Genomic DNA, 13,774 nt, shown 5'->3' on the forward strand with positions numbered 1-13,774 from the left:
TAGTCATGGATGGAACATTGTACCGACGTGGCCATTCCTTGCCTCTTCCACGGTGTGTTCTGCCAGAGGAAGCTAAAACTATTCTGCAAGAGGTGCATGAAGGATTCTGTGGGGATCATGCTAGGGGGCAAAACCTGGCCTTAAAAATATTAAGGCAGGGTTATTTTTGGCCCACTTTAACAAAAGATTCCATCTCCCATGTTCGAAAGTGCGACAAATGCCAACGATTCGCCACAGTCACATGAGCTTCGCCGGTCAAGCTAACAATGATCTCATCCCCATGGCCATTTGCAGTATGGGGAATTGATTTAATAGGAGCTTTACCTACAGGAAAGGGAGGAGTTCGTTATGCGGTGGTGGCCATTGATTATTTCACAAAGTGGGTAGAGGCTGAGTTATTGGCAACCATCACCTCAAAAAGAGTCCTCGACTTTGTGATTAAGAGCCTTGTGTGTTGGTTTGGGCTTCCGAAGAAGATCGTGTCAGATAATGGAACTCAGTTCGACAGTGATCTCTTCACAGAGTTCTGTGAAAAGCATGACATAGTTAAAAGTTTCTCTTCGGTTGCGTACCCACAGGCCAATGGGCAGGTTGAGGCCGTGAATAAGATCCTCAAGCCAAGTCTTAAGAAAAGGTAGGACGAGGCCAAGAGAGTCTGGCCTGAGCAGCTCCCGCAGGTACTATAGCGTATCGAACCTCCCACCGGACTTCCACGGGACACACCCCTTTCTCCCTGACTTTCGGATGTGAGGTCATCCTTCATGTTGAAACAAAAGTAACCACACACAAGCTCCAGACATTCAGCCAGGAGCAGAACGATGAGTTGCTCAATGCATCTCTCGACCTAATTGATGAGAAACGAGAGGATTCACAACTACAGCTCGTGCATTACCAACAAAAAATCACTCGTTATTTTAATTCCAAGGTCAAAAGGATAAGTTTTGGTTTGGGCAACCTAGTCCTTCGAAGGGTATTTTTGTCAAACAAGGACCCTAAAGACAGTGCTTTAGGTCCGAACTGGGAAAGGCCCTATCAGATAGTAGAAGTCATGCGTGAAGTAACTTTCAAATTAGCTCGACTTAGTGGAGAAACAGTCCCACGGACTTGGAATGCCATGCACCCGAAGAAGTATTATCAATGATGATACCATCCATCTATGTAAGGCTTAGTTATAAAAGCCATTTGATTAAGAAATGAAGGGATCATTATGTATTTCTTGTCTTTCATATAGTTTATCTATATATTAGTTCGTGTGATAACATTTGTCCAAGTAACCGAGAAAGTTCACACTCTGGTTACTTGGGGGGCATATAACCCGAGATAGATTAGAACATTTGAAACACTTAAAATCCTGGATATAACCAGGTACAAAACTATCCTGGATACAACCAGGTCCAAAACTTAGAGGTTAGTAAAATTGATTAACTGATGTTTTTTTTTTTAAGAAAACACGAGGTGTCAATAAACCTAGCACGAACTAAGTTTTAAATCATTTAAAACCTTGGATACAACCAGGTCCAAAACTTAGAAGTTAGCAAAATTGAAAATTCGATGGCTTCCTTAAAAGCTCGAGATAGCAGTAAACCTAACAAGGACTAAGTTTGAAATATTTAAAATCTCGGATATAACCGGGTCCAAGGCCTGATACTTTACAGGTATGATATAAATCAACACATTAATTTTGGATATAACCAAATTCAAAATATCTATCCCGATTTAAAAATTGATTCCTAAGATTTTGAGTGTGCAAGTCTAGAAAAGCATAAACATGAGAGACAATCAAGGAAAAGACAAATAGATAAAAAGTTAGACATATGAATTAAAAGCAAATTGTCTCAAGGAAAAATAACCTCAACCTAGGCCAAATGGCGAATGTTTACAAAAAAGAAAATCAAGCCCCTCTAGGGCGCTCTGAGAATGTAACCTCTTTAGTCTCCTGCTCGCCCACAGTGGAAGCATCCCCGGTCTCAGACTGCTCTTGTAGGATCCGAGCTTTGAACTTCTCGAGGTATGGATCCAACACTTCAGGAGCCAGGAAGGAGAAGTTACCATCCCGGTTGAAGGCCCAGTAGTGATACAACATGCTTTCCATGGAGGACAGCGAGGCCACTTTCCCCTCTTTAACAGGAACCTCAGCCTCCAGCTGCTTGGCTTTGGCCTCAGCGACCTCGACTTGAAGAGCGTCCAAGGCAACCTTTGTAGCCTGCTCGCTTTCTTGAGACGATGCAAGGGAAACCTTGGCATTGAGCTCACCTTTTTGAGCAGCCGCTAGGGCAGCTTTGGCAGTGGTCAGGGTGGTCTGGGCAACCTGAAGCTCCTCATTCCTAGCCCTGGCCCGGGCTATACTGCGGTGCTGAGCCAGGACCGACCGCAAAAAATAAGGAAACAAGTTAGACACATATTGGGGTAAAATGAAAAGAAAAAATAATATATATATGTTCAACTGAGGAAAGTTATCCTACTGTGAGGGTCATCCCCAAGGCGGACTCCAAGACATTCTCCGGGCTCCTCTCTTCTATTGTCCTCAGGTCCCTCGGGTTGGCCTTGTATATGTGCTCCACCACGTGGTTTGCCATCTCATAGAGAGTCCCTTGAAAAGTATCAGGGATCTTCTCCAAGTTCTGAGGGTTGACTGGGATGCACACGGTGGTGGTGGGGAAAATCGGAGCTGTGGGATCAACTTGTACTGTCTGATCCCGAGCAAGAGCAGGCGGAAATCGAGGAGGAGGCAGAGGAGGCCCTATTTTCTCCGTCGCGACGGGAGTTGGAGCTGTCGAGCTCATGCCTTTCCCCTTAGCGGGAGATTTGGAGGTAGTCTCTGTCGCAGAGGGCGTCTTCTTTGTTGTGTACCAGGGTTTCTTTACGGCAGGCCCCGAGCTGGTTTTTCCCTCCTGAAAAATTGTGCGGATGTCGGGAGCTTCTGGTTGTGCCATTTCTTCGCCTGAAAAGAATGAGAAAGAAGTTAATATACATGTAAATTCATCAGTTTACATAAAAAGAAATAATGAAAGTCCTACCCTCTTGGCTAGGGGAGGAGTCTATTGTCACGACCTCTGGCCTTAGGACTGCTGGAGGAGAGGGGGAGTCTAAGTCTACAATTTCTTGAATTATGGGAGGTTCAGGCTCAATTCCTACCTTGGGGCTAGACTCATCTACATATTGCCTAAATCCAGGGGCAAAGATGTCTTGGAGCAAATAAGGCCACGACTTACGGTTGGTCCTATATTCCTCAAAAATAGCTGACCTAAAGGTTGAAATGTTGTCTAATACAACGGTACCCTTAGGATAACCCATATCATGACGTAACACTAGATGATCCACGCATTGGAGTAGGGTTAGATTGCGATCTGGATTACTAGGATGGAGGTGAACGAGCTGGTTGGGGTTAAATCTAACTAACCTAAAATCGGTGACAACCCTGTCTAGTTCCTTAAAGGGATATGGGTTACCTTGGCCGGAGGGGCCGGCGGCTGCCCCTGATGCAGCTCGTTCTAGGTCAGGGACCCGGGCAGCCTCGGGAGCCCGCCTCTTCCTCACAAGAGGGACCTCGTCTTCTTCTTGTTCCTCCCCGTTAGCAGCCTCGGGTTTTCTTCTTGGGGAGGTGGGAGCTCGTGGACTACCGGAAAAGTAGCCCGGGTCCTTCTTAAGGCCAACATCTGGCCTTCGCTAATCAATTGACACGCCAACATCATGATGTTGTTCACGAGCTAGTGGTAATCCTTCTCACGGGCTGAAAGCCCAAATAAAGTCTCACACTGACCCCCGAGGGTCGCAGACTTCTTCGTCCCCGCAATATGGCTACAAAATAATATATAGCAAACTCAATCAATATGAGTACAAGGAGTATAGCTATTAAGTAAGAAAGAATGATTTTGCGAGCTGAAAAAAAGAAAAAAGACTTACGAGGGCGGTTGAAGTATTGATGCTCGCAGTTGCAGAACCCATTCGACATAAAGAATTGGTCATTGAAGTCATTAGGGTGGCTAGGGAGCTCGATCACTAGGGATGAGTTCGGGAACCAGGTGAGGTAGTAGAATCCATCACCTCAGTCTTTTTGCTCTGGGTTGGCCTTAAGGCAGAAAAAATTGAGGATGTCCGCCGGAGTGGGGACCTCCCACTAGTGTTTTAGAAAGAGATATTTCAGCCCCGCCAGAAGCCGGTATGAGTTGGGGGGGAGCTGAAACGGCACCAACTTCACATAGTTGAGGAAGTCAGCGAAATATTGGTCAAGGGGAAGGAAGGCCCCTGCCTTTAAGTGTTCATCACTCCAGGCCACAAAGTCGTCCTGGAGTGGCACGCAACTCTGTTCCCCTTCATGCAAAGGGCGAGTAATAAGGACGCCGGACCCAACCTCTATGTTGTGGCGCAACATTATTTTATTGACCCTTCCTTGGGTCGTGATCTTGGAGATAATTTTCTCTGCCTCGAAGAACACGTTAGGATCAACTGCGATCTCCCTCTCCACCATGGGGTCGAAATGAGGAATAGGAGATTCGGAGGCAATCTCTTTTCCCTTGTTGGTTTGTTGAGACAAGGGGCTGGCTGCACTCTTCTTGGGTACACTCTTCTTGGGTGCCATTAGATCGCCTAGCGAACAAGAATGACGAGTCACTTAATAAGCGACCTAATATTTTATAAAGATAAAGGCAAGGAAGCACGAAGGGAAATGGTTGCAGCGACCAAAATTTACTAATAAGGCTTGGGGCCTTGATTAGCGTGCCTGGAGGCCAATAATTGTTATATTTTATTAATATAAGAGAATTTATTGAATATGTGATTAGAGTGCATGTTTAGGCGATTAAATATGCATGTGGGCCCTATTTGGTTGTTAGGGGCATATTTGTAATTTTAGCCCGTTGATGGCATAAATGTGATATATGTGATATTTGTGATATAATGGTGATATATTTGTGATGCACGTTCCGAGACGGTCCTAGGGAGTTGTTTAGCTAGGAAAGTCACAACAGGGTCAAATACCCGGCTCAGGAGGAGCTTAGGGGTATTTTGGGAATATTGTAAAGTGTTCGGGAATTATTGAGTAGCGGTTAGTGATAGTAATAGTTTAGACATGTCGGGATTAAAATGGGGATTTTTAGGCACACTCGAGGATTTAGCGGGATGTGTTAAAAGACTAAATTGTCATTGGTGGCATAAGAGGACTTGGGCTAATTTAAGGGGCAATTGGGTCTTTTTGGCAGCTGGTTAAGATTAGATAAGGGCTGGGAATTATTAGAACAGTTTAGAAAAGGCTAAGGAAAGGAAAAAGAATAGAACTTCTCAGCTCTCCCTCTCTCCCATGCGATTTCCTCTTCCCTTCTCCTTGTTGATTGGGAGCTTGTTGAGTTTTGAGGATTTTTGGCTAGTGAATTGCAGGAATTTGACTGTTGTGGCTAGGAAAGTTAGCTCAAGGGTGTTTTAAGCTCAGAGGTAAGGAATTCATCCCTGTTTTTTTTTATGTTTCCAAGCTTGACTTTGAGAGTTTGAAAATAGAAGTTGAAAGCTGGATTTGTGGTCTGTTAGTGTGAGAATTCAGCTTGGGAATCAAAAGAGGTTTAGCTTGGAGCTAGAATTGGAGGAAGCTCAAGGTCGAATCCTTGTTTGAGGTAAGAATTCCATGCATTTATGAGGTTATGCTCTGTTATGGTTTAAGCTTTATAAGGTTTTGAACCAATTTGTGAATCATGGGTTTGAATGTGTATCTAGGCTTGTTGTTGATGTTTCTGAGTTGTTAGATGGTCTATATGGGGTTTTGGATTGAATTTGAGACTTAGGTATGCTTTGGTATTGATTTGGGAGTGTTTTGGCTCGGGGAAAGCGTTGGAAAAAACCCAGATTTCTGGGTTCGCGTATGGGCGCCGCGGCCCTGTTCTTCTGTGCCGCGGCGCTAGGATGCATCAGAGGAAGGGCACCTTTCTGAGCGACGCGGCCCTTATGGGTTAGTGCCGCGGCACTAGGCCATTTCTAGGCAGGGGGAATTTTCAGTTTTTGGGCTTTTGCCCAAGGGCTCGGGGAACGCTTCTGCTACCTTATGTGGGGAACCGGGAGGTCCCAAGAGCACGGGATTGGTTCTGGGAGATGATTATAATTGGTTAGTAACGATAGTGTTATGTATGTGTTGTGACTAGGTTTTCGGTGAGGCTCGGGTTAGAGGACCGTGCTCGCGATTTCGGTGCTCAAGAAGCTTGGGACACAGGTAAGAAAACTGTTGTACCCATAGAGCAGGGTGAGGCCCCATAGTTGTGTTGCAGGGCATGGCCCTATATGATTATTTGCAGGGCATAGCCCATTGATGATGTTAATGCGTGTTTAAGTGTTTGATTAATTATGCTATGTATGTAAATATGTGAATAATCGGCAAGAGTCGGGAACGGTGAAGGCCGAGAACGGCAATGGCCGAGAACGGCGAAGGCCGAGTGCGGCAAGGCGCCGGGAGCAGCGTTTAGCACGCGGAGTGCGAGTTTCCAAGGTGAGACCCTAAAGGATGCCTGGGATATCCTTACGGTGTGGACCACGAACCCAGCGCCTGGGACGACATGGTCGTATGCGTTTAGCCTATTGATGGCCTGTTTATATGTTGAGTGATTTATATGCATATGTTGTCTATTTGTGTGGGGTTTTCTTGCTGGGCTTCGGCTCACGGGTGCTCTGTGGTGCAGGTAAGGGCAAGGGGAAGATTGGTCAACCTTGAGTACGGAGGGCGTGAGGCGATACGTACATACATGTCTGGTCTACCTGGCTGCCATGGCCAGGGGTATTTTTGGGAGTTTTTTTGTACTGGATTCTATTTTGTCGTTTAGTCGACTTTAAACACATTTTGAGTTGTAAATATTTATAAACAGTATTTTCTTTTGGGATCGCTAATGTAAAAAACTCATAATTTTCAATGAACGATTACATTTTCAAATTATGTGATTTTAATACAGTTTAGTTACACTTTTGAGCTTAATGCTTGGTTAGCAAGTTGAATGCACCTTCTAAACTCACTTAGTAATGGCTCTAAGATAGTAGGGCGTTACAATGGTGCTTTTGATGCCTAAGCTGAGTTAATCTAAGCCCGTTGCATGATGCCACGCGCTACCCTATGCTACGCGCCTCAGTTTCCCCAAAAAATCCCTGGTGTTTAGGGATCCGTTGTCAGAAAAACCCAACCATTACTGTCCTTGGGGGGCAGTTTAAAACCACCCAAGAAAGCGTGTTCCCTAGGCAATCTAATTTTTGAACCCCAACCTTTCATCTTCTATACACTGAATGGGCATTTTCTAAAGTTGCCAAAAGTTACCTAAATCTACCTAGAAAATATCCTATGTCATGAATATCATAATTTTAGGAAAGGTTCCAAACCTTCTATGTAAACCTAAAGTTGAAACCTATGTGCCAAAAAAAAAATCAAGAAGACACCCTAGTATTGACTATGGCGAAGCATGGAGGAGCATGATAAATAAAATGCAGAAATCAATAAAGAAAGAGCCCATGTGAATTGATAGGACTTACAGTATGGTCGTCGATAGAGGAGGTGTATTTCGTAAGGACTGGAAGACTCACTCCTGGGCAGCTGAACAGTTAGGTCTCCGAAATATTTTGGAACAAAGGGTTTTGGAGTTTTTTCTTTTCTCTGAGAAGGAAGGAGGTTTGAAAACATAGAAGATAGAAGATGGAGAAAATTTTCAAGTGAAAGCTGGTGATTAGTGGGAATTGTCTATCCCTTTTATACGTAAGTGACATAGATCAATGTGAGCCACCCAATTTGGCCAAAACTAGATCCAAGGGCTATGTTTTGAAGGGCAAAACGGTGGCAAAAAGTTGGCCAGACCATTATTGCAGTCCTTGAAACCCAAATAGACACCAATCGTAGTGTTCCACATGTCCAGTACTCGAGTCTTGAATTCATCTTGTTTTTGTTGTTTTACTTGACTCCGTGTAGTTGACCAAATCAAGGGTCAACATTTTGGTGCTTTCATTGAGAGATGAGCTCAAGAGCTCCAAGAAGATCAAATGGCTAGGAAGACTGGGCAAACCTTTGGTACTATGCCAACCCAACCTCCTCCACAAAATGTGGCTGAGAATGAGCCACAAGTGGAATTGGAAGAGGAGGAGATGGATTTCAAAACTTTGAGGACAACTCTGATTGTGTTGCAAGAGGAATTAGCCAATCTGAGGGCTAATCAAGAAAATGTGGCTGAAACAATGGCACTGCAGCAAAGGGAGATTGATAGGCAACACCAAGAATTGAATGAGCGGTAAGCCGACATGGACCGCCGGCAAAGGGATGCCAATGCCGCTCTGGAGGCAGCCATTCAGTTAGCCCGATGACAGCCTGCACATACCTCCCAATCGGATCAGCCACCTAGTACGCAACCACAACAAGGTCCACAATCAGATCATCCCCAACATCACCACACTCCGCCTCAACCAACAAACCCTCAAAGGCTGGAGCAGCCCCCTGCTGCTCAACAGAACAGGTCGTTCCATGATCATGAGCAGCAATCACCCTCCTGCGCTGGTCAAGATAATCCCCAGCAGCAAAGGCAGAATAGGGCTGGGCAGCATCTCTAGAGCCCCAGACGCCAGACTGTTGAGGAGCCAAACCCACCGAACAGGGGACAACGTCTTTCTGCAAGCAGAAGGCATGTTAAATTAGGCTCTACGGTCAGGGGTCCTCCACGACATAATAATGCCCGAGGACCTACCGACCAACGCAAGCCTCCACTTGTCAGTTGGGACATAGCAGCAAAGGGAGGGGAAATAGTGCGAACAGTAGGTCGCACTATAATCGGTCACAATTTAGAGATGGCCATGACTATGATGAGGTGGATTCTGGCAGAGGAAATGCTGGTCGGCGACAAGAAGAAAGGGGTGGAGAATAGAACCCTCTGCCAAGAGAGAATCGACCGATGAGCCAGAATGCTGGGGGGCAGCCTAAATAGCCCAACGTCTTTGATCGACTAGGCGCAAGCGAGCAAAGGCATAGGGAGGAAGATTTGAGAGATGTTCTCAATGACAGAAGAGAAAGACACGATGAGTATGCACCTCCAGCACCAGTCGCTCCAATAGTGTCAGAAGTTGTACAGGCCCAACTCGATGCCTTAAATCAGGTCGTCCAGCAACTAGTGGGGAACTGGACATCCCACATTGAATTTGACCAAAGAAAGGGCACTCTGTTTGTGCAAAGAATTGCGATGGCCGAGACTCAAAGAAAATTTACGATGCTGGTTTTGCCCAACTTCACTGGATTAGAAGATCCTGTATCTCATGTGAACAAATTTGAGATACAGATGGAAATCCAAAAAGTGTCAGACGACGCTCGGTGCAGAATCTTTCCAGCCACCTTGTTCGAGACTGCTCATGAGTGGTTTTTCAAATTCCCTCTGGCCAGCATAGTGTCTTGGGAAATGTTCGTGAAGGAGTTTTACGGATAGTTTTATGCTGGTCGAGTACATCTGATTGAGGCCAATCAACTGGTTGAGATACGCTAGAAGGAGGGAGAAACACTGAAGGGGTATGTTCAACGATTCATGTGCGCCACTGCTGGGGCTAAGACAGTTGGCGATGAAGGAAAGATGACGGCTCTCACTGCTGGAGTATGGCACCATTCATCCCTTTGGAACAGTTTGCGGAAGAATGGGGTCAAGAGCACCCAAGAATTCGTGGATCGAGCAGATAGATACATCAAGCTCAAGGATGCCATTTCCAACGAAGGGAAGTCACCCATAAACGACCAGGGCAAGATCTCGCCAAAGCCGCCAATGGGTCTGGGAAACCCAATGGCAGCGGCAAGAATAATGGGAAAAACGGAGGAAAAAAGGCAAACCACAAGCCATCAACGTCTGAGAGCAAGCGCCCTAAAAGTAACAGATACGAGCTGAGGTTCACCAATTACACTACCTTAGTCGACAACAGAGCAGAAGTGTACCAGACCACTAATGCCATTGTTCCCTTCAGGCGACTAGCCCCAATCAGGAAAGATATCTCCAAGAGAGATACTACAAAGTTTTGTTGTTTTCATAACGACTATGGTCATGACACCAACGAGTGCAACCAGCTTAAAGATGAGATTGAGTTCCTTATTAGACAAGGACATCTAAGAAGATATGTACGAGCCGCTGGAGGTTCTTAGCGAGAGGCTCAAGGAGGCAACTAGCAGGCACCTGTACGCCAACGCTCGCCCCCTTTATAGCCAACTCCAGTTCCTGGTACATTGCTGACCATCTGTGGAGGACCACACATAGCAGGTGATAGTGGGAAGGCGAGGGAAAGATATGCCCGAACCTTACGTCATGAACAGGACATTAAATTCTGAACGTAAAGGAGCGAACTCCCAAAAAAGCTCGAACAAAGGAAGAATCGATAACTTTCTCTGAGCTTGACGCTCAGCATGTTCGGTTTCCCCATTTGGATCCTTTGGTCGTGGACGTCCAGATTGCAAATATGATGGTTAATCGAGTGTTGGTAGATACAGGAAGCTCAGTCAACATTCTATATAAATCTTCACTGGAAAGGATGAAGTTATCAGTGCAAGATTTGGAACCATATAACCAAACCATTTATGGTTTTTCTGGCTAACATGACATTACTCGCTACTTTCATAATACTTGATTGTCCTTCAGCGTATAATGTTGTGATTCCTATTATAGTTGACCTGGGAGCCATGACCTCAGTCTGGAACTTGGCCATGAAATTTCCAACCGACGCAGGAGTGGGATGCGTGCTGGGAAACCAGCGGGAGGAGCGGGAATGTTATAATTCCTCGATTACCAAGGCAAAAATAGGCGGACCGGGGGAAAAAGTCGAAAAAAGGTTGTTGTTGGAAAATGAAGTACAAGCCCAATCAAGTGAACATGTCACCAAATAGGGTGTTGCCCAAAGTGAGGATAGAGACTTAGATCCTCGCTTTGGGGATTTTGAAGAAAATGTGGGACTCGTGGAGGACCTCGAGGAGGTCCAACTAGAAAAGGCAGATCCGACCAGGGTTGTGAAAGTCGGTAAAAACTTAGAGAAAACAACAAAGAAAAAACTGGTGGAATTTTTGAAGGCGAACCAGAAGGTGTTTTCCTGGTCGCATAAAGATATGGTTGGGATTGATCCAACAATTATCAGCCATGTCTTAAATATAGACAAAAAATTTCCACCACTGCAACAAAAAAGGAGGCTACTCAACAAGGACAGATCGAAGGCGTTAAAAGATGAAGTCAAGAAGCTGAAAGAGAATGGATTCATTAGGCTAGCGTTTTATCCATCTTGGATCTATAATCATGCACTGGTTCCCAAGCTGAATGGCAAGTGGAGGACGTGCGTGGATTTCACAGACCTTAATAAAGCCTGCCTGAAGGATTGTTTCCTGCTCCCAAGGATCGACTAGCTGGCGATGCTACATCAGGGCATGAAATTTTATCATTCATGGACGCATACTCTGGGCACAATCAAATTAGTATGCATCCACTTGATGAGGATCACACTAGCTTTCGAACAGATACAAGGCTCTACTGTTATAAAGTAATGCCCTTCAGTTTGAAAAACCCTGGTGCGAATTACCAGCAACTGGTCAACTATATGTTCAAAGAGATGATTGGCGTTAACATGGAAGTATATGTCGATGACATACTGGTTAAGTCGAAGAAGATCGAAGAGCACATTGAGGACCTGTGAGAATGCTTCAACATCTTGAACAAATATCAGATAAAGATAAATCACCTCAAGTGTTCCTTTGGTGTTGGATCAGGAAATTTTTTGGGATTCATAGTAAACTCGTGAGGAATCGAAGCTAATCCCAAAAAGATCAAGGCCCTGATCGAGATGCAGTCGCCTGCCAAAATTAAAGATGTTCAAAGCCTAACTAGGAGGATTGCCGCTTTGAGTTGATTCATTTCTAAGTCAACTGACAAGTGCATTCCATTTTTTAATCTACTCAGGGGAAATAAGAAGTTTGAGTGGACAGAAGAGTGCGAGCAGGCTTTTCAGGCACTAAAATCTCATATGTCACAACCACCAATCTTATCCAAGCCAGTCGAAAAAGAAACTTTGTTCATCTACTTGGCAGTCACAGAGTATGATGCTAGCGTTGTTTTGATCAGAGAGGAGGATCATGTACAAAAAGCAGTGTATTGTTAGAGAATATATATTTATACTCAATAGAAACATGGAAAAACCAAAATACAACTCTATGCAAAAAATACAATAGACAAGGTAATTGATTAAATAAACATTACAACTTAATTACTCAAAATACAAGTAAATATAAAGAGGTAAAATAAGAAGATTACAAACTCAAAACAATAATGATACATGTAAATAAGATCAACAAGATCAAAAGAATGAAAATAAAATCAATAAAAAGAACAAACTCTCACACAACCAAAGTGTAGAGTAGTAGGGATCACCAACTTGAACAAGGTTCAAAACCTTTGTCCAAAAGCTTATTTCCCCCTATTCTCTAAGCACTAAGGGATCTCTCTAGGAAATAGCTCTCTGGAATTATCAAGCCTCTATGGTGTATTTTCCAGCCAAGTGCTTTATGGATGGAAAATGGTGTGTCTTACAAGTGAGCATTAGGCTCCTGTTTATAGAGTTTTGAGACACCCTTTGAATTTCAAATTCCACCAACCCCCATGGCTGTTACCAATGATTAATTGGATGTTTATGGAATTAAAATAGAGATTTGGGAGTTACTTGGCTGTTGGAAACGTTCAAAATTGGATAAAACTAAAGTTTGGAAAATGTTGTCAGCCGCTCAGGCCGCGGCCCACGATGTTTCTGCCTCTTGGGTCGCGACCTGAAAAACTCAGGCCGCGACCCAAGACGTTTTTTCAGCAACCAATTTTCCAAATTTGTCAATACGTTCCAAATTCATTCCCACTTGATTTTGTAACTTCCATACACATTATGCGAGTTAAAATCACATCTCTAACAACCATATCTCTTATTTTGAGAAATTCAAATCAAAATGTGTAATATCAAATCTACACATTATTGGGTAATATTTGGAAGTTACAAATTTGTAATTGAATTTGTAACACCAAATATGTTACATATTTGGATATTTCACATATATCTAAATAATTTAACTCTCTATTATATGTTACAATATATGACACTCTTTGTCACATTTATTTAATCTAAAATGTTATATTATAAATAATATAACATTCCCCCACTAGATTAAATAATTTATCTATTGTAACACTTATTTAATCAATCAAACATTATATAAAATATAATATTCCTCCACTTGATTAAATAATCACTCTCTATAGAAACCTTTGTATTGGTGCATAAAGTAAAATGTCTTTCGACTTGAATTTTACCTTAGTGTAATTATCACAAAGATTGTTGAAATTTTGGTTGCCGAAGCATTGAACCACTATCCCTTGATAACAAACCGGTGATAATACACACACCTTTGCTATGTTCACTTGAGACCTCAATGTCTCGCTTTTGCACCGTTAATGGCCATGTGCACATTCCATTCATAGACTTTTCTTGAGAATGACTCCCAATTCTCATGAGGGGCGGCACCACCCCTAGGTCTATATTTGTAGAACTTTTATAGCATTTTGTTACCCTAAAATACTTGTCTTTTCAAGACCGAGTTCTATTAAAAACCCTTTCAGTTTTAACCCTCATTTTGGTAACACACTAGTACTCATATCTCAGATGAGACAAAATTTGAGTACTACTACTATTCACTTGATTGATTTGTTATTACCTATTGAACCTAATACTAGTTTGGTTACTAGTATTAAGATAGGTTACCATCAATCCTGAATCTCTTTAGGGAGTC

The sequence above is a fragment of the Humulus lupulus genome, chromosome 3 (genome assembly GCF_963169125.1).
Source record: "Humulus lupulus chromosome 3, drHumLupu1.1, whole genome shotgun sequence".
Lineage (NCBI taxonomy): Eukaryota > Viridiplantae > Streptophyta > Magnoliopsida > Rosales > Cannabaceae > Humulus > Humulus lupulus.